The 8,478-nt window shown below is 42.5% G+C and overlaps 1 long non-coding RNA gene across 1 annotated transcript; it reads left to right on the plus strand.

Moving 5' to 3' along the window:
• The first annotated feature begins 2,430 nt into the window (after positions 1-2,430).
• On the plus strand, positions 2,431-6,780 carry LOC112662861 (uncharacterized). The gene is made up of 3 exons (XR_003138905.3): positions 2,431-2,973; positions 3,895-4,109; positions 6,274-6,780. It is a non-coding gene; the product is annotated as an uncharacterized LOC112662861 (long non-coding RNA).
• Positions 6,781-8,478: the final 1,698 nt, after the last annotated feature.

Genomic DNA, 8,478 nt, shown 5'->3' on the forward strand with positions numbered 1-8,478 from the left:
CTTGTGACATAGAATGTGGTTTATCATGGTGAATGATCCACATCAGCTGGAGAAGAATGTGTATTCTGCTGCTGTTGGATGGGGCATTCTATGAAAGTCAATTAAGAAAAGTGGACTAATAATGCTGTTTACATCATGTGTATCCTGACAGGTTTTCTTTCTGCTTTGATCTATTTCCTTATGACAGAGAAGTGTAAAAATCCCCAGGTGAATGTACTTGCAACTACTCCTCTTTTTAGTGCAATTTGTTTTGCTTTATGTGTCTTGATATCCTGCTGTCATGTGCATTCAGATGCAGGATTGACCCCTTTATCGTTGTGTAATTTACCTCTTTATCCTTGATAAATACCTTTGTTCTCAAATCTTCTTTAAAATTCCAATTATTAATTATAATACAGCTTCTCTAACTTTCTTTTCATTAGTGCTAGCCTGGCTTATCTTTCTCCATTCTTTTAATTTTGCTATAGCTACATTTAAAGGTGATTTCTTGAGACAAAAAAAAAAAAAAAGAGTTCTTTAAAACCACTTTTTAAATCCATTATGATAATCTCTGTCTTTAATTCATCTATTTAGACTATTCACATTTAAAGTGGTAATCACAGTAATTGGATTGATTTTTCCCAAATATGTCATTATTGTCATTTACTCTATCTGTACTTTGTTCATTTCTTCCCCTCTTTTTCTATTCTCTCTGGTTTAGTTGAACATAATATGATTTCATTTCATTTCCTCTTTTAACAAATCTTGGCATTTTATCTATCTTATATTTCTTTTTAAAAATGTTTGTATTTGGTTACTGTGCCCAATATGCATTTTTAAATAATCTAAATCCCCTTTGAATGTGAATCAGACTACATATTGCCAAATTTTAAAAGGATAAGTCTTATGTATATATGTGAATGCACAAATATGAATGATTTTGTATATTGTTTTCTTATATGTATGCATGTATTTTATAGGAACATGGCATGAAATATAGAGTATATGCTCCAGATGTGAATAGAAATGCACTCACAACCAATTTAACAATCAAACTAAGAAAGAGATAAAGAGAAAGAGATTATTAATTTTTGGCATCTTTAGATTGTTTCACTATTACTTCAAAGATATATACAAATATATATATATATTTGTATAACTTTAGTAGAAATAAACTTAGTCTTTTATTTTGCAAAATTTATAAGAAGTACATTTTGAAAATATTTTAACTTTTTTCCCCTTTTCTTCATACAGTACAAACTTTATAAAAGCAGGGCCTATATTTATATCTTTCTCAATGCTCTATTTCTAACCCACATGAGAGAGAGAGAAGCCATCTAATAATTACTTGTTAAATGTAGGTTCCGATGAATGAATTTGTTAATAAATATTGAAGAGAAGCATGGACGAAGTGAGCTGATAAATACTGCTTAATATTTTTCATGGAGGTTGCCCCTTGATATCAGAGACTCAACATCTTATAATATATACATTTTTAATTAGATATTTTCTGCCCAGTGATAAAATAAGAACATTTTATAATGACATTCCCAAATCTCAATAAATATTTTTAACAAAACAGTGTGTTAGAAAACTATTGAGCTACTTTCATGAGACAATTAGTCATTCAGCAACATCACGTTTAGTCTTTGAAAAATGTGCTGTGGTTATAGAAGAAGGTACGCATTCTTAGATATACCTGTGCTGAAAGGCATCACTGCATCTCGGGGTGAGACTCTCTCTTCATGCATCTATACTGACTGCATTCCCACTGTGCATCTTGTAGTTAGATCTTACTTTTGCCTCTTTCTTGTTTGAAAAAATAGTTAAAAAATTATTGAGAAAAAGTGAGCTAACTCAGAAAATTGGTTATAATAAGTAAAGGAGATATCACTGCAAGTAAGCAGCAGTTAACATATTAATCGGACACCAAGAAACAATGTTTTAAGCATTTTATAGCCTAATATGATAGCTTAATTGTGTTTCTGTTGTGTTTTATAATATTAGTTATAGGTTTCAGATTGATGTGTCATATGCTATAATTTTTCTCGTGTTCAATATTTGGAAATAGAATCTTTTTTAGCATTTAGAAGAATGTCTTTTGTTAGAAATGAATTATAATACCAAGTGAGGGTGGAGAGGAGGATCTTGTATATAGTTTCCTTAAAATATATGTTGGAAAATTAGTGGGAATTCAGGTCTATGACTAGCTCATAATGCTGCTCTCGTGGATTGGGAAGGGTCAAGGTTTGACCAGTGGACTAAATTGCACCCCTCCTTCCCTCATACAATGTCTCCCACAACCTGCAAAAAGTATGCACTGGCCCTGGGTGGGAGCAGAGCCAGGGTGTGTCAGGCCTTTGATGCTTTTCAGATGGGATCACTTAGTTTTGATGTCATAAACCAATGAGGTAGGCTCCATTATCCAAATGTTACAGACCTGGAGAATGAAGTTGGACGGGCCTGGTGAACTGCTCAAATTTACATGTCAAGTTAGTGGCAGAACAGGGACCCAAACTCAGGTCTGTCTGACCTGGAACAACTCTCCTAAGAGATAGAGAATGAGGGAAGGAGAGACAATGAGAGAGAGAGAGAGAGAGAGAGAGAGAGAAAGCAAACTCCAGAGATTAAAATCAATATTCTATGTGCTTCCTGTGAACAGGACATAAGAAATAAAGGAATCAGTGATTCTCAAAGAAAAATAATTAAGAAATATCAGGCAGTGGCTGTGTATAGAAAGGTTAGTCCTTATGGAAGTCCATTAACCTACAGTGAATTGATAAGGTGAGCCAATTACTTCTGGTTGAGGGAAAGAGAAGAAAGAAGTGATCTAACTGTGTGAATCTCCTGGAGATAAGACACTTGCAGAAGTATAGAGGACACATTGACCTTCTCTCCTTCAGCTTGCCAGTGACCAGAAAGCAAGCTCTAGTCATAAAATACTATTCCATTTCTCAAGATCAGTGCTTCTGTGGAAAGGAGAAGAAGGCTAAGGTGAGTGGCAAGTGGCATGGTCTTCAGGAGAGAATGGCTCCAAGGAGACATACGGGCAGCAATAAGACAGAGGGAGTGTGATCTCATCACTACCTCCAAGAACAGAGCCATATTCTAGGAGCAAATTCACTTGAGCCAACCTCACTCAAGAGACAAATTCATAACTCCCACATAGATTCTTAAGTCATTGTTGAGAGTGTCATTGTTAATGGGACCCAGCCGACTCTGCTCTAAACAACTCTTCTCCCCCTATGGGAAATGATACGAGCAGCCAAATTAGAATCAAAATGCAAGAAGGCAGTCAGGGAAGGGGTGCAGATATATGACTTGAAGATTCTATGCATCAGATGGGCATGGACAGCTGTGGCCTTCTACCTCACAGGATGCCTTCCTTCCCTGGGACATCTATTCTGATAGACTCCCTCAGAGGTACTGGGATGGGCTCTACACCCACTAAACTTTATGGCTTGTTTTGTTTTTTGACATTTCACAGGGCAACCAGTTCCCCTATATAGGAGATACCATAAATATTTGATTTCAACACAAGATAACATGCAGCTGAAGTAAGAAAGGAAGTTCTTACTGAGACTCAGATCGAGGACAGGGATTTTAAATTTCATGGGAAATGGTCTGCTGATTTTGGTTCCCCTCAGATAATTTGGGTCAACAGCCCAGGGTGACTTTGAAAATAGTAACAGTCTCCAGTCTTATGGCAAGAAGAACCATGTCCTGATCTAGCAACATCATAGGGCACGAAGATCCTAGTTACTCAGGTCACATTAACAGGGGACCCATTATCCTGGGCTGGTGCATGGCAGGCAAGGGTCTGTGACACACCAGGGTGGGTGCAGAAGTGATGTGTCCTGAGACTCAGGGTGTGGCAGGGCTTCCACAGTGAGTGCCACATGATATCCCCTGCAGGACCTTGGGCCAGCTGTGCTGTCTTCTGGAAGGAAGAGGGCATGGACTTGACTCTGAATCAGCCCAGAAGCCAAAGAAGGGAAAGTGGAAATTTCAGGAAGTCTTGAGACCAACGAATGAATCACAGAGAACAGACAGTCGTGGTCTGGTGCTGTCCATCCATGGACAGAGCCTGGAAGACACCTCTCTCCAGATGGCACTTAGCTCTTAGCACGGTGGGTAATTCAGACCAGGTCACATGTGCTACCTGCGTGGATCAAACACCATGAGTCCTGGGTGCTCCAGGAGCATCGACTCTGCTGCCCCTGTACCATCCCTGTTTCTGGAAGTGCAAGAGCAAAGGGCGTGAGGCAGGCAGTTGTTAGAAAGGCTGGTTTCATGCTGGCTATGTGGGTACCCACGCTGTGCGTCTGCTGAGTGTGGTCTCCCTGGCAGCTGAAATCATCACCGCCCAAATGAGGGCAAGCACCGCTATTTCCATGGAGCTTGCTCTGCTGAGGGGGACCAGGGCCAGCCTGGCAGGGGGACAGTGTCGTGGTGAGAAAGGAGACCATGGCTGGGAGGCTGGGCAGCTGCCTGGGAGCAAGGCGCTCTGTTTCTCCAGGGCAGTATATTATTTGCTTTCTCTGAGTGCTCCTCACCTGGAAATGGGGTCGAAAATCTGGCAAGTGAGGCAAGCCACAGTCATGGGCAGAACCCTGAGCTCTCGGGCTCTGGTCAGTTCTTCAGAGCTCATGGGTCAGCATTCTATTATCAGAGCAATCTGGCCCCTGTCCCCCTGTGTACCCATATCTCAGGGCATCCCCATGCTTGGCCACGCAGGGAGGCTGCTCGTGGGGTCACAGGTGACAGGCCTAGGAGGGGCCTTCATCACCAGGGATGCAAACCTCTAACATACTTCCTGGACCTCTGTCCACTGACAAACCGGCCAGGCTGAGTTCTGTCTCAATCAGGGAAGATGGGTTGTTCATTTTATGATGAAGATGGCACATCTCTTCCACCCGATGCAGGGACCAGGGGAACCACCCCCACCCCCGAGGTTGGCATCACAGGGCTGGGCTTGTTACTATATAGAAATGCACCTTGTCAAGGTAAGGTTCAAGCTCTCTATTCACTGTCTTGTTGCTATTAAGTCAGAGAGTGAGACACGGGAAACCAATGTCCCTGTGATGTTCCTATAAGCAATTTAATCTCTGAAGAAAAGGACATTGCAGCCACTTGCACAGAAACCAAAATCCAACTCATGTTAATAAAATCTCAAACATGCATGGAGGGCCCCAATCTTGTGCATCCCAGAAGAGAACCAATTAAATCAGAGCTAGGTTAACAAAGGGCCTCTCATCCTTGTGTGCGACGGGCTGCCCTTGAATGGAAACACCTCCTATAACACTACAGCCCCACGGGAGACACCTGGCTCCTCTGCATGGCTGTGGGCAGAGAGGAGGCTGGGAAATCCAGGCTGCAAACCACGTGGCCAGGCCAAGGGCATGGGGTCACTGTCACCATTCAGGCAGGCTCACTGTTGCCCACCAGGTGGGGAGGCTGACCTGCAGAGAGAGGGCCAGCCTCCATCCTGGGCTCTGGAGGACCTAGTGAGAGTCCCCAACGAGGAACTCAGGATTCTGAGCCTATCCCCTGGGACTTACTGCCTCTTTGCTCCCCACCCAGGGGACAGTCAACAAGGTCAACTGGTCTTAGCAGCCCCTTCCAGGGCATGGATATTCCCTCCTTTCCAGGCTGCCAGCCCTGGGAGCTGACACTCACCCCAGCAGCACAGCACACAGCACAGTGAATGGAAGAGGAGTTTGCTGAGGGTTGTTTCACTGCACAAAGAATTTCAGAGTGGTGTGTGGAGAGCTATGGGAGGCTGCAGGCCGGAAAGAAGTCCTCTGCTGGGAGCCCTGGGCGCAGGCTCTGGCTGACATGTGGTGCACACTGTGGAAGCCCCCCCACCCCTGCCGAGTCTTCAGGACACATCCCTCTGCATCGAGCTGGGTTCTCACCAGGGGGATGCAAACCAAGAGACCCACTCTGGTCTCAAATGGGGTTGAGGTGCTATTCTTTTACTGACTCAGTGGTATAAGTTGCTGCCTGAACTGTGGTCCCTGATGCAGGTCATGTATTTTTAAAATTTTCTTAGTTTTCTTGAGACAAACTTGACATATAAAGCACTGCAAACATTTCATACAAACCTTTGATGAACTTGTATGTAGGCACACAGACTCATGATACCAGCCCCACAATCAAGGAAGGGGACATACCCAGCACCTCCTAGACTATCCAGGGCCCCTCTGTTACTTTGGTTTGGTTTGGTTTGTTTGTTTTACTTTTTTTTGTTTTTATGTGTGGTAAGAACACTTGACATATATATCATTTTAGGAAAGTTTGGAGTAAGCTTCAAAAATGAAAATGACTAGAAGGTCTAAAAGTGTGAGAGGTTCCTAGGGACCAGGTTGGCCTCCACCCACACCTGAGGGAAGAGGCACTGATGTCCCAGGCAAGAAAGCTCCAGAAGCCTCAGAACTCACCAAAACCAACTAATGCAAACCTGCATCCAAGACACACCCAACATGCTGAGTTCTGAAGGACATAGCCGTATCACAAGAGAAATAAAAACTGAATTATCACACTCTTTTTGGCACTGGGCACATTTTCATTTTACCTAAACATTTAGACAATTTTAAACAACATAATTCCCAGATCAAAGTCATAAATACTTAGGAACTTGCCTGTTGTCTGGGATATCATGATTGTATAATGATGGCTTTCATTACAGGAATCACAGAGATTCTATAATGCTTTCCAAATAAAATGCCTAGTGTTGGTGGTATAGTGGTGAGCATAGCTGCCTTCCAAATAAAATGCCTATTTTTTAGACTCTTTGGGACCCAGTTTAATTTAAAATCCAAATTGCCTGAGTGATTATTGTAATTTATTAATTATAATAAGCATAGCAAATGAATTATTAATATTATCAATAAAAATTACACATGCCATGAAATGAAATAATTATATATTCCTATTTATAATAATTAGGGACAAAGCAAGTCAAGAATCCAAAGCACTCCGAGTCTAGGTTGTAAATATGGACAAGAGGCACATGTTTCTTTTTTGTTGACTTTCGGAAAGGCTGGTAGTTCCTTTGCCCAGGATACCGCTGAGCCGTATTTGTGTCTGAGATCACAATGCTCCAAAAACCATTTTTCTGACCTTCACATTTGACTTTGATTCTGCATCAACCATTTAAATAGGAAAATAGTAAGGTGGTGTGAGTCAGATAAAGCCTATTCCTGGGCAGATTTGTAAAATGGGAAGAAGATGCTGGTGTTTGCCACGGGCATATGGAGGAGATAAAAGTCAGATAAAAACCTTTTTAAAGACAGAAAATAATGAATATAAGGAGAAAAGGAGATGTATGTTGTTGTTGTTTTTTCTTAAGTGCAAAGAAAAAGTTTTTTAAAGGAAAAAATGTATTTTTTCCTTCCCTGAGAAGCTGTCTGTCCTGGCCCTTTCAGATTAATCGAGCGTTTAAGTGGAGGGCTCCTTGACATTTTGAAGAGTGGAGAGTGAAGTGGTTCAGCTCTGACACCAGGCCTGCGGTAGCGAGTTTTTCTTGCATTTAATGGGATGCAGGGTCATTTCCCAGGAGCTATTTGGAGGACCTTTGTAGCTTCAAAATGCGATTCCTTCCTCAGAAGTGCCTAAAGCTGATTATTAAGCATAATTCATAAATTCTTCAGATGGTGATCAGGTTAAGTTTATACATGCAGACCAGACAGCCACGGAAGGCAGCTGGCTCGCCAACAGTAAAGACCCAAATGACTTCAACCAGGTTGAGAGGGGTGGGGGGAGGTGTTAATTTTTTTCTTGTTTGCTTCCTTTTATTTGGACAGCATCCTTTCTGGGGAAAAAAAAGAAAGAAAGAATGCATTTGCATGCATTTAAGGATGGGAGGGAGAAGGCCCGGGTGTGATGAGTGTGTGTGTTGGAGGGTGATGGTGAGCTCGGCAGGCCCTAGGCCACCTCATTCCTGGAGCCACATCCAGAGGAAGACACACATCTGTGGACTGGCCCATGTTTCTAACACACCTTCAGCACTGAACACGTCTCAGCTTCCTAGTTTAATGTGTGAACTCGACTTCCAGCATGTGTTAGAGGGGCAGTGAGACACCTCTCCCATGTCCTGCCACCATTCCTTTGCCACCAACTGTCCCCTGCAAGCACACCTAGCCTTGGGCAAGGAACTGCTTCTACTTCACACAGAAGCACACTCACATTAGAATATTTATGTTATTTGTGTTTGGCAGGCGGGAACAATTATGATAAACAAAGTTACAGTCATGTTTTTTCTTCCAGAAAGTTTGAAGGAGTGGACAAAATGGCAGCCGTGACAGGGGGCAGATTGTGGTCCAGGCTGGGTGCTATCCAGGGGGTCTCCACTCATCCTGCACCACACCCAAACCCTGCATCCTGCACCCACACATCGTTTTATTTTATCACAAGCTTCCCAGCTCTTAATCGTGAGATATCACATGTGGCCTGATCCTTTACCAAGAGGCCAGAAAATCCAAAGTTGCAAATTTA

The sequence above is a fragment of the Canis lupus genome, chromosome 34 (assembly GCF_003254725.2).
Source record: "Canis lupus dingo isolate Sandy chromosome 34, ASM325472v2, whole genome shotgun sequence".
NCBI lineage: Eukaryota > Metazoa > Chordata > Mammalia > Carnivora > Canidae > Canis > Canis lupus.